This window comes from Protomyctophum parallelum, assembly GCF_964188405.1.
Source record: "Protomyctophum parallelum genome assembly, chromosome: 19".
Taxonomy (NCBI): Eukaryota; Metazoa; Chordata; class Actinopteri; order Myctophiformes; family Myctophidae; genus Protomyctophum; species Protomyctophum parallelum.
In genome coordinates, this window is record NC_139717.1 from 23,873,656 (window position 1) to 23,887,689 (window position 14,034).

At 43.2% G+C, this 14,034-nt stretch overlaps 1 protein-coding gene across 1 annotated transcript in view; it reads right to left on the reverse strand.

Moving 5' to 3' along the window:
- Window positions 1–14,034, reverse strand: part of tnfrsf21 (tumor necrosis factor receptor superfamily, member 21) — a 62,129-nt gene that overhangs the window by 21,612 nt on the left and 26,483 nt on the right. The window lies entirely within an intron of this gene.

The following is a 14,034-nucleotide window of genomic DNA, read 5'->3' on the forward strand; positions in this document are numbered from 1 at the left end:
CATTAAATGGGGGGTCCGTCCGTAGCCCAATGCATGTCAAACTGGCGGTCCTTGAAATTAAAACGTTTGGGAATCACTGCTAGATCCATGAAATTCTTCTTTTATGGGGGTCCCTGGCATATCTTTTTCAAATGGGGGCCCACTGGGTTAATAAATGTCAATTTCATGTCAAGGGGTTTCCTTGCTTTACAGGGTGTGTGGGTGTTCTTTGATCCTAGGTATGAATCATAAACTAGCATCCAGCTTTAGGCATGCACCTACCTACCAGAGGGAAGGAGGGTGATGTAATGTACATATGGAATGACGTTTGTACTCGTGGATTCTGTTTATAGTTACAGTCTGTATGTACGGCCAGCCACAGCTATATGTGTCTCTATGTCACGGGGCACGGTTTGAGGACACGTGCTTTCCTCAAACACAGTAAGAGGATCTCTGCGGCCCGTCAAGACAACTCGCATGACTAAAAATAAGATGCTGGACTGGACTGGACTGGACTGGAGGCACGCATCTCCCTCTCTGTGCTGTGTTGCTACAACTGCAACTACATTGCATAAACAGAAACTTTGATTTACAATTTATATATACACCATGTTAACACAAACAAACACACATGCTCGCAAGCACGTACACTCACACACACGCGTACACCACACACACACACACACACACACACACACACACACACACACACACACACACACACACACACACACACACACACACACACACACACACACACACACACACACACACACACACACACACACACACATACAGCTAGCCTAGTCTTTAATCAAAGGACCATAAAGGTGGTCTGGGCATGTTTAGCCCACAGAGAATGACTCACAGCATACTTGACATTACTGCTGACAATTTTCCAAAGCATTCCATGATTTGTTTGATTCTCGAGGAAGGAAGCAACTGGATTCCATTTATTTCAGTAAATAAGTATGAAAATAGCTTTCATTGCTTCAGATAGGTCATCCAACACTGTGAACTTACATTATCAGAGTTCTAAGGCAGCTGAAAGTCCTGATTTATTTGAAAAGTCGAGCCATAAAAATGTCCCTGGAGACAATTTGTTAATTTTGCACGTGATATTTTTTGTCCTCAGTTTGAATGACAGGTCAAGGCCAGGAGACTTGCAGCCATTTAATCTAACAGATCCGGTTCTCAAGCGCCGTAGTACAGCAAATTAACACACATGGGACACACATGTGCATGAATATGTGTACACACATGCACGTGTTCCCATACATGAGAGACACATGCATGTGTGCGCTATGCGCATGCACATGCACACGAAACACACATAGGCAAACACAAGTACAGAGGTTTCACAGTGGGGTTCAGGGACCCCTAGTGGTCCACGAGGGGGTGCCAAGGGGGTCCCCAGCAAATCTATTCAATATACAGTATAGCATCAGAATCAGTTTAACTATACATACACATTGGCATTTGGAAATAGACTATCTACAAGCGACATGTTGTGAGCTCGTAGATCTGCTATATATTTAAAAAAAGTGAAATCTTTCTGAAACATCCCAGGCAAAAAAAAAAAGATGGGGGTTCCCAGCCAAAATATACATTAATGTGGGGGTCCTTGACATGAGAAACACTGCACTGTCTAGGTAGGACATGTCATCAGGCTGACTAGAGGGGTCCATACCAAGCCTAACTGTTATTTTAGTATGTGAGAACAAGCTAGTGCTGCAGTCCTGGCAGGTCCTCAGAGGGGAACACACACACAGAGACATATATTATGTCAACGCCTCGGCAACCTCAAATCCACACCGTCTCAGTTTAACCCTCGCGGGTACATACTGTACTGTATGGGTCTGTTTTGAACTCTTTACAGTTTGCTGTGTGTGAGTGTTTCCTTGCCAAAGGACAGGGAGCGGATTTCAATAGGTTTCCTTTGGCTTATATAGAGCAAGCAGTTCAGGTTTGATCTAGTTCCAATCGATCAAGGGATGTGAAACGGAATAGGTTTTTGAACTCTGTGATTGTCGTGTGAGGGTGTGTAACTGCAAAAAGCTCGGAGCTTGCACGGAAAAGAGGTGGCAAAGAGGTGACAAAGAGATATTATGTTAAATAAAGAACCTATATGATAGCAGAGAGCTTGTGGATTCAATCCATGCCACCAACAGCCATCTGTCCTTGAACCAACTGTTGCCTGATTTAACCACTTAAGCCCTATAGACGTTTTTTGAGTGGTGCAACCACTCCTATAGGCAGCTATGTGTGTCCCTGGGTCTGTCTGTCTGTCTGTCCAAGCACGAAAATAGCGTTATAGCATCTGTTCACCACCAAGTGTCACTGTTGCACAGCCTAACACACAGACACACACAGGCCAGGGAGGGACAGTACAGTACAGTACAGTACAGTACAGTACAGTACAGTACAGTACAGTACAGTACAGTACAGTACAGTACAGTACAGTACAGTACAGTACAGTACAGTACCACTCACTTCAGACGGTTTTCAGCCCAAAAAGGACAGAAAAAAGCATTCCGGTAGCTTATTCTCTCCTATTCTGTCTCCCTCTCCTGCTGTCCCGTCTCCACTCCTCCTGAAATCGTCTAGCTTGTTTCAATGTGTTGCTTATGTGATCAAGCATGCACAGCTGTCCATGATATCCTCATTATCCTGATATCCCGACCACGGCCGCACATCAACTTAATGTGAATGTCCCATCATGTAATGTTGTAGGGCAGGACTCACACTGTAGTCATCGTTCAATGTTCTCTCATGTTTAATTTGTAGCGTACACAATTAAACGCAACCAAGCCAAGCCAATTAGGAATGAAATGCTGCACAGATGTAAATTGATGGGGAAATAGTCCAGTCCCCCCTCCCCTCTCTCTATCGAAAGCAATTGAATGGACTGGACTTTTGTTGCGTGTTGAAAAGGCTACTTTTTATTAATATATTATTTTGCGGGGCGGGTTGGCTATCAATTTATAATATCAATAAAATCTTTGTTTGTGTTTTGCCTTATTATTTGGGGACCCACTTCCAATATCGTCAAGGCCTACCAGTGGGCCTCGGCCCGCAGGTTTACAGGATATTTGCAAGGCATCCTTCTAGCTTGAGATGGACTTGAGCTCACGTTATCACGCACTGCAGCTTGCTGCTCCAGCTGACTCCAATCAGACACAACTGATGAGACAGACATTTTGGTGAAAATCCTTTTTTTTAAGTGGCTAAAAAAGGAATTTGAAAGGCATCATTTTTTGCAGAGATAATGCCCATCGTCTAATGGAAATGTGGACCATGACTTTTGGAGTAGCAGTAAGGACAGCATGACATTGCTTTTTTTTTAAACTACAGTATCTAGGAATTTCTTGAAATGTGCTACAGATTTTTACATTTTACATTGTTTCTGTTGTTGGAAGAATAAAAAAGATAAAATAAGAATAAAGATGCCAAAGGGTGTTTGGACCTATATAGCCACATCATATAAAATCTATAATTAGTTACAAAAACTCAGTAGGCACATTTAACAATTTTCTGCTTCACACATTTTTCAGCCATGGGGAGATTTCTCATTCTATGCTCCACTCCTCCACTCCTCCACTGACTTGACATTGACTGGGTTAAAAATAAAAAGGCTAACTCATCCGTTTGGACCGTTTGTCACATATAGCTTTGTTGGTGGGCGTCCAGAGATTGTTGAATGCGATACAAAAACGGGGATCCGATCCCTCCGTCCGTGTGTGCATGCGTGCGTGCGTGTGTGTATACTTATTAGGATTAGGGTAGCAACACTATCTTTAACTCGCAGCTTTGTTGAGATTCACCAGAAGTGTCTGTCGTGTCCAGTCTTACTTACATGCATTCATGTTTGTCTTTCATTGCATTTACATTACAACATGTGCTTCTTGCTGAGCGAGTGGGTGCTGAGGAATTCCACTATTTAGCCTGGCTGTAGCCATGACCTACTGGAATACAATGCAGTCAGTCAGAATTAAGTTCAATGCACAGCCTGTGCTGGGTTCAAATGTAGTTCAAGTCTGCATTAGTCTCGCATAGCCAGACAGTTGGCTGCCACAATTTTCAAATGTTTCCGGTCATACATATATAATATACTATATATATACACATACTGTAGGCCTACTATATAGCATTCGGAGATTGTGAATAGTTGTCTGGCTACACGAGACTAAGGGCCGGGCCGGGTTTCGGCGCTGTAGTGCCGAAATGATTTTGGCTCGTCAGAAATTTTCAGTAGCACCGAAGAGCAGACTTTAGCCGACTAGGGATTAAGTGGACTGTGACTATTGATACAATATATTCACAAAAATGCACATGAACAAATATTTGCACATATTATCTCTTATCTGTCAAAATGATAAAACACAAAGCCTAAGAGCTTATTTCCATTGTTTTCTTTGAGTGAAAAATGTACAGTAAATGTACAGTATATGTAATCTGAGTGCCATGTGTTGGGAGGGAGGGGCAGCAGAGACATAGGCCTGCAGTGTAGAAATATACAATTAATAATAAATGCATCCGATGTGCCATGTACAAGACAACTAAAATAACAATAAAACAACAACAACAACAACATGGCTTTTGTATTGGGAACAGATTGGGGGTTGTTTTGTGTTTTTTCTGATACTTCTTCCAAAGCTCCAAAAGATTGCATTGTTCTTGCTCAAGGCAACATGGCAGAATGAATGCCTTCACATTCGCTAGATTCAGTGGATCACGTTTTGAACCGTGTTCTCAGTTGACTTAGGGAGATTAATTCCACGTACTGGAAGGCAGTGGAATGGATTCATATGGGACGTGACAGACACATAAACAGGCATGCGCGCGCGCGCGCACACACACACACACACACACACACACACACACACACACACACACACACGTTAATCTATGACTAGATTAAGACATGCATATGCAAGCACACACATACATAAAAAACACACATACCGGTATACAGTACGCATGCACGCAAGTCGCGCACGCCGTCACACACACACACACACACACACACACACACACACACACACACACACACACACACACACACACACACACACACACACACACACACACACACACACACACACACACACACACACACACACCTCTCTTCAGGCCTGTGATTAGGCCGTGCAGTATGTGCATCATATACAGTAAATGCTGGCCTGTAATCTTAATAAGCGTGGACTCCAGATGGCTGGAGGGCATCGCGTGCCATGGGTCTCGGGTCATTGCCTGGTCTGCCTCAGTCACAATAACACACATAGACGGACAGAGGACGGCCTGGAGAACTCCCTGACACTCTGTCTGCACTGTGCTGCGCTGCCCCGGCAGAGCTGGATAACTACGCTGGATTATGACCTAAATGACTGGCGGGATGGTTCAGTCAGTGTGTCACCGCCTGTGGATGTGCAGATGTAGCTGTGGCACGTGAGATTGCTTTTGTTTTTGTAAGGCGCTTTGTGTGTGTGTGTGTGTGTGTGTGTGTGTGTGTGTGTGTGTGTGTGTGTGTGTGTGTGTGTGTGTGTGTGTGTGTGTGTGTCAGTCACGCGATGCGTCACCCTAGGCATAAAGCTCATATCAACTGAAAAAACAAGCTGGAATCAACACTCCTCAGCTGCAACGAATGTGTGGTGGTTTGTTGTAGTGTGTGCATGCATGTGTTGTCTTCATTGTATTTGTGTGTGCTTGTGTGCGCCTGCATGCGTGTGTGTGTGCGTGCGTGTGTGCGTGTGTACCCTAGCGTTCCTATTTTGGTCATGTTATTATTGGTTAAGAAATGTCCAAAAATTGACCATGACCAACATTTTCAATAATAGTGTCAGATCTACACATTCACAACACAGTGCGATGTGTTGTGAGCCTGTAGATCAGCCATCACTCTTTTGTCATTATGTACAGTATGGTTGAAGTGGTTAAAACCTGGCCATCAAACCTGGCCTCGGTTGTACTGTTTGTCCTGTCATTGTAGTGCTGTAACTAATCCTAGTCTATCATACAGAACTTAAATCCCTGGCTGGCTCACCAACTGGCTAATCAATGAAGGATCATCACTCGCTTGTGTTTTACGATCTATCCAAAGCCAGCCAGGCACATTAAACATTATTGATTTATGAATAGATTTTTGCCTTGACAGTGGAAGGATGTAATGTGACTATAACAGAGGATGACAATGCATCTTTATAGTTTTAATAGTTTTAAAACTGTAAATAAGCGATGAGGGAGCTATACAAATAAAAAATGATCAAAGGGTATGTGTTTTGCTGTTTTACTAAAACTGCAGGTGCATTAATTAGCACCATGGCTCCATGGTCTGTTGGATATTAAACCGCAGCATTCCGGGGATAACTCCACAAGCACGTTCCAACACGCGTCGCTATTTTGAGCGAAAACAGAAAAGTCACTGACTAATATAGAGCCCTGAGGGACTCACGTCAGTGTACTGTAGATTGTTGTTAATGAGGAATAGCTAGGCTGATTAATATAGCTGACGGACAGCTGATTACAGCTATGGCATTCAGACAAATGTTGCCCCTATATGAACTATCGCAGGCTTCAGGAGGTTCTGTACACCTGTGTGTGTGTGTGTGTGTGTGTGTGTGTGTGTGTGTGTGTGTGTGTGTGTGCGTGCGTGCGTGCGTGCGTGCGTGTGTGTGTGCGTAATGTATGTAGATATCACATCATACTGATCATAGCCACAACCGGAACAGCAAAAAAACACTGTAGTGTTAGTTGCTGGTACAGCCTAAAAATGCAATCCGAAACCCAACCAAACTCTGTTGTCAAAGTGATGTCGCACGCGATTTCAGATGTGTCAGACAAGAATGAGTCAACATTTATCCCTCACCATTAGCCTGATGAGAAGTGAGAACAGACAGTCATACTCGGCATCGACAGACAAAACTAGAAAAAGTGCCCTTCCGGGCACAGGTCTCCACCAGGTTATCCACAGATCCGTGCAGTTAGAGGTAAAAACACTTTTCGGCCAGTTATAGCGCCACCTTGAGGCTGAGTTGAAATTGTTCATGTGGCATTTCGTCCTCGGCCTAGTGGGAATGTGGGTGCACAATTTCACGGAAATCACGCGATGTGTTCATGATTTGCAGCATTTTGTTTGAAACTGAGCACTCCTGTGAACTTTGGAAGCCAATCTTAACCAATCAGGATGGAGTCTGATAAATCTGAAAGACCCGTTTCGTTGAATGGCTCTAGAGAGACTGTGTACCAATTTGCGTGATGTTTGGACAAAATCTGTAGGTGTACTGTGCAAAAACTTGTTTTGCACAAAGCGGCCTCCTGGTGGCGCTATAACAGGCCGTTCTGGAAAGTTTGGGGCAGAGGTTCATGGTTGGCATCCAGGGAGTGTGTGTGCAAAATATGGCATGGAAAAACTTGTTTTGCACAAAGCGGCCTCCTGGTGGCGCTATAACAGGCCGTTCTGGAAAGTTTGGGGCAGAGGTTCATGGTTGGCATCCAGGGAGTGTGTGTGCAAAATATGGCATCGACCGGGTTAACGGTGGCCGAGATTAGCTGTTCACGGACACACGGACGGACACACAAACGGACACACAAACGGACGGACGGAGTGCAAAACATACTCTCCCCACATGCCTTCGGCCTGGTGGAGACAACAACACGAGACGTCAAAGACCTGACAGATGAACAGTTCAGTTTCAGTCCAATCAGAAGAGATCACAGATTGTGTTACATGGATTAAAGTACGCATTTTTTTAACCAATTGAACCCTAGCGTCCCCATTCTGGGCATGTCATAACAGGTGAGAATCTGTCGAAAATAGGCAATCAAATAGCAGATCTACAAGCTCCATTGTGAGCTCGTAGATTTCTTCATAATATCCTCAAAGTATGTATAAGATCCCCAAAGTGTATAATGTAATTTAATGTGAACTTATATACTAGATGCAGTTGATAAGTAAATTATATAGTCAGTACCCCTGTCTGTCTGACTGCCTGTCTGTCAATCTTTGTTTTGATGAGGTTACAATGTTTTCTGATATGATTAACTTAATCATGTGGTCAGAGATACAAGTACAATGGCTTTTAAATGACAGCCAAAACTGGGAAATGGTTTTGTCATGATGTCAGTGAAGGCCTGCAGAAAGAGGGAGCAAAAAACCACTCTAGCAATAGACAAATAGCTAACATGACTCTCAGAAAGCCAATAAACAACCCACAAAAAACCCACCCACTCTGTCCCATGTCACTGGTGTGTGTGTGTGCGTGCGTAATCTGCTACAGAGGCTGAGAAATAATTTCATTAGTGAACGTTGGCAATTCTGTAAAGTCTTTCAGAAAGCTTTTGAGATTCAGATGCCTTTTAGAATATATGCCTCATCAGTCTAGCTTGCCCAAATAATAGGAGCGGTGCGGCATGGTGCGGCATGTGAAATTCAAATTATGAATTCACAAACAACTCTGTCACTGTCGTGGTCTAATTTAATTACATTTTAGATTGCCCAGTTACGTGGATCAGCTGCATCATGTTACAAAACGGACTGAGTCATACTGACTCGCATGTCTTTAGAAAGTGACTTGTTAAGGGAACTGGAATGTAGTGATGTTATTGTGGACTCAGCTTGAAAAGGGAATAGAGCTTATGATTGTGTAAGCTATTTTTTTTTAACTGAAGCTCTCACCAGCTGCTTTGAATGAGAATGTAATAATGATGATTGAACATGCTGAGGTCCGTTATGTGGTCAAGCACTTGAACAAAACCAACAGATTGAATACTATATGATGCAGACGTGGTAACAGTGTGCGTGTGTGGTCTGATAAGGATACTTCACAGCAGGCACAGCTTGCAACTGACCCACCCCTCACAAAGTAAACTATACAATGTGTGTGTGTGTGTGTGTGTGTGTGTGTGTGTGTGTGTGTGTGTGTGTGTGTGTGTGTGTGTGTGTGTGTGTGTGTGTGTGTGTGTGTGTGTGTGTGTGTGTGTGTGTGTGTGTGTGTGTGTGTGTGTGTGTGTGTGTGTGTGTGTGCGTGCGTGCGTTGAAAATGTTGGAAGAATGATGATGACCGGAGCTTGCACGTTCCCCTATGTTCTTGGACCAAAAATGTTGTAAGTTCCCCCTGGCATGTAGCTCGCTTCCTGGGCTTCAAGAGGAAACTTACAGTAGTGGAAAGCTGGACAGTCACTCCCCCAGGTTTGGGGGGAGTGTGGTCAGACTGGCCGGACCTAAATGATTGTGGAGTGGGTAGGGTCTAACTCTGAGGCTATGGACTGGGTAGAGTCTAACTCTGAAGCTATGGACTGGGTAGGGTCTAACTCTGAGGCTATGGACTGGGTAGGGTCTAACTCTGAGGCTATGGACTGGGTAGGGTCTAACTCTGAGGCTATGGACTGGGTAGGGTCTAACTCTGAGGCTATGGACTGGGTAGGGTCTAACTCTGAGGCTATGGTGTGGTAGGGTCTAACTCTGAGGCTATGGACTGGGTAGGGTCTAACTCTGAGGCTATGGAGTGGGTAGGCCGGTAGGGTCTATCTCTGAGGCTATGGAGTGGGTAGAGTCTAACTCTGAGGCTATGGAGTGGGTAGGGTCTAACTCTGAGGCTATGGAGTGGGTAGGGTCTAACTCTGAGGCTATGGAGTGGGTAGGGTCTAACTCTGAGGCTATGGACTGGGTAGGGTCAAACTCTGAGGCTATGGAGTGGGTAGGGTCTAACTCTGAGGCTCCGTCAGAGCAACTATGACTGTGTGTGGCCTTGAAACACCATCTTCCACTGACGATTGCCCGAGGTCGCCTCCTGTATAGGCACAACAACACTGGACTGAGCTCAGACCGTATGTCTCCCTGCTGCGGACCATTCTGTCTCTCATTCTGGGTTCAAAATGGTTGCCATACAGTAGATGTTGTCTTTACTCTGAAAGCGATGTTTTACCATCTAAACTCTCTCTCCGTCTGGTTTCCAGGCAATCATGGTCCTCACTGTATACATCATGGTCAAGAACAGATAGCTGAAACCATGACCCACATCTTAAATGGGGCCATGTATACAGGTGACTCTACATAATTCTTAAATGGGGCCATGTATACAGGTGACTCTACATAAGTAGGTATGACAGAATAGTGGACTTGATATAAAAAGATATCTCTTCCATGTTCAGGTCCTCCACCATGCTGTAAAATCATACTGTGAAGCCAAGCTTGTTTAGCCTGAGTTTCCCCTTCTTCTTTTTTTTGCAAACAACGAGCGAACGACACTTTACTTTATCGACGGTCGAGTGCTAAAATATCACCAGCTAGAGCAGACTGTCTCAGTTAGGCTATAGTTGTAAACTTTAACTTTTAGCTTTGTTTTTGTCTTTGGTAGCCTATAGGCCCTAGGGCTCGTGCACAAGTTGGTTGTGAGGGGCCTTCAAATGGCCGGCCTCTCCAAAGGGGGGCCAAACAGTTAGCAAGGTACTGCTCAGAATCAGCTATTATAAGGAAGTCTCTCAATTTGGAGGAGGCGTAGTTTCCTTTATCCTTTATGATTGATGTCTGCACTTTGTAACTGGCTGTTTCCATATATTGTCTGACTGCACTGACAGTGTTTATGTCCTTTGTACAAGGTATTCCTGTACTGTACTTCTGATTATGAGGGGGAAAAACTGTTTTGCAGTGCAAATATGTGTAAATGTCTGTAATTTAAGTGTACACAATACAAATAAATGTGCATGTGTGTTTGTGAATGTATTTGAAGTTCATATCAAAAACTCAGGAGTGAAAGACTTTGGATTCACATTGCGAACAGCACCAAGCTTCCACTATTCACAGCAGCAGAAATTGGACCCCACGGGTCCAATTTCCAGAAGGCACAATTGCTGGGCTTCATGCCTCACTTACCATCATCTACACACCTCTCCAACTCAGTTCATTTGTCTTTTGTCTCAAGACAAATGAGATCTGGTTTCTTTTTTTTACCATTTAAAAAAAAACCGTTTAAAATAGTTCAAATCTACAAGCTCACAATGTCTCGATGTAGATCGGCTAGTTGAGCTATTAAAAAATAAAATAATTAAATAGTAAAAAATGGCGAATACGTTTAGGGATACGGGTGGCGCAAGATGGAGCTCTATATAGAATCTATACAGAATTTCAACTAGTGAGATTTATTTGCCCATGCTTGTTTGACAAAAGACACATGGCCATTTGTATACCTCCGACCAAACCATACCTCTGATTTCTGTGAGGGTGGGCTAGGGGAAGGCCCCTAGGGGAAGGCCCCTAGGGGAAGGCCCCTAGCCCACCCTGCGTTGCAGAGCAATGCATATCCTTATGGGTGGCTCCCTGCCGTGCTCCTGTGTGGAACTTGGCGTTGTAAGCGGTGAGCGTTGTGTGAGTATTTAGCAAAGGGGGTGGTCGGCAGGTAAAATGTTGTTTTCCCTCTTGCGTTCCCCCAAATGCAACAGCTGACAAAGTATGAAAATAATAAAACAGTTAATAATAATGATACACAACTACAGCATCAGCCCTCCTCTCCGTGATCTCCTATCACTCTCCTGTTTCGATGAAAGGAATTAATATAATCAATGTCATAAACAATTTGTCCCAGAGACTCCACAGACTTAACATGATGTCCTTGCTCTCCAATTTGTTTGGTCAGATGTGTTATGACATTTAAAGAAAGCTGCAATGTCATCAAAACAAACACTGAGGCCTCATTCACACGTATCAAACACTGATCAATCAAATGTTTGGTAATTGTTTTGTTTTTTTAGGCCACCACAATGCTTTTCCAATGGGAGTCACATGACACAAACACAAATGTTTGGTCAAACCATGTGACTCCCATTGGAAAAGCATTGCTCAATTCCGACAGGGAAGCTTCCAACTGGACCAAGCATCTGTAAAGGGGCAAAAAAAAGAACCTGGGCAAATACTGTTAAAAAGCAGGGCAATTCCGAAGTGAATATACAGCTAAAAATAAGTGGAGCACAAGAGGAAAAACCAAGACCTGAACTAATATCTCAGTGATTAGACAGTGATGATTATTTCTATGAAGTGTCCCGTTTTAAAGGTAAGGTTGGGGGACAGTCTAATTAGTCTGGTTTCCACTACAAATTACTGTAGTGCCCTTTTTGCTGGACTACCTCAAAAGACTGAGACAGTTTATTCTCAGAATGCTTTAGCCAGAAGATTCCCTTAAGTTGGATAAGAAATGCACACAACTTAAATTACTTCATTTCTACGATGGGACAGCTCCTAAAAACTTATTTGATCTGCTGTACTGTTCTCATCACTAGCACTACATAGTCAGAGAGTAACATCTAAACATTGTGAAGGGTGCGTGCGTGCGTGCATACTTGCATGCGTGTACGTGTGTTGTGGGGGTGAGGGGTCCTAAAATGTTTTATCATGTGAATTTGGGATGGTTGTGGTTTATAAGTGACAGACTGCTAAGTTGTTTGAGAGGAGCAGCACTTTGGAAATCATATGCCGAGCACCCGCAATCCCACATGCATAAATTGATGCCCGCAACGTTTTGAACCTATCAATCATTGCTGTGCTCAAATGTCCCGTCATCTGTTATTAGCACAAATAGCTTCAGCTGAAATAACATAAACAGGGACTTCTCATGGTTATGTAATGATTCAATGTCGGGTTCATAAATTACCAAGTTGTCAGTCCCAATCAGTTAGATCAAATTACTGTCACTCCTCTCCAAAAGTTGAGCTATTGTCTGCTTGAAGCGCCCAGGGCACTCGGCCAAAAAACGCTGGGAGCCGAGAACCCCGACAGCACTGAATCGCTGGGACAGCACTGAATCGCGATGCTTGGGCACTGGGAAGAGCAGCTCAACATAGAAATGCATGGCGCTGCCAGCTATATATATATTTTTTTTAAAAGCAGTTCTGTTGACATAACATCTAGATGCTTTATGTATACAGTAGGCGGGTGAATGAACAGATGCAAAATGCTGCCACTTTGGTCGTGTATAATGTTGCATCATTTTCTGGTGACGAAAATGGAACCCCAAATTGTGAAATACATTGAGTCTACCTGTATGAAAATGACTAGCTTGAATTGAGTACATGCACAGGGACAAACCTAACCAAAGGTGGTTAATCAAACTAATCTATGTAATTGATAATGAAACATTATCGCAAATATTCGATTCCTATTTCGGGCATGTCATTAGGTGAATACTTTCCAAAAAAATATCAAAACTTTTCAACAATAGTGAAAATAGGCAATCTAGAATCTCTTGGTCATGTTCGCCATTTATTCACGACAATAAAGTGCGATAAATAACATTATCAATAAGAAACGTATCGATAGATAGCCCTCGTATCATACTCATGATTAGAGGGGTTTCCACAATAGGGCCACCCAGGCTCTTTTTTTTATTTTTTTATGCCTTGTTTACTGCCAGCAGACAAGACTTACCAGCTGGACTATACTATAGTTTCATATAAACAAATAATTTCTTCAGATCGTGTGCTATAAAAACATTTTTACCTAGGTTGCTGGCCCTGGCAAGCCTCCTTTGGCCAAACAGTATAAAAGTAGCCATTTTGACTACTTCCTGGCGTGCTATCAGAGAACGCCAGGTCTGTGTGTGATCCTTTCTTCAATGTTTCCCGTTCTTTTTTCATTTATTGCCTGGCTGTTTTAACCCGTTTAGGCCTTATTTTAATGTCTTTTTAAAATGTATTTTTTTCTGAAAAACCTCGTTTGTTTCTATACATCAGTGGTTCTCAATATTTCATTTCAAGGACCCCAAGAATTATCTGTATTTGGCCACCGACCCCCATCTGAAAATATGTAGTTCCCCCCAGAAGCAAAGATTTGAGTTAAAAACGTTCGCTCTGAAAGAATATATTCAAACATTTGGGCCACATTTTCACAATTTTTCAAAAATATATATAATATATATATTTTTTTGAAAGCTTGAAAGCTTGAGAGCTTGTAGATCTGCTATTTTTCAATAGCTAAAGCATAACATAACACTAACACCAAAAGGGGTTCCCGCCCAAAATGGGTTAACTGCTCTTGTAAAAAGGGTATTACAACCGTCCCAGGGAGCC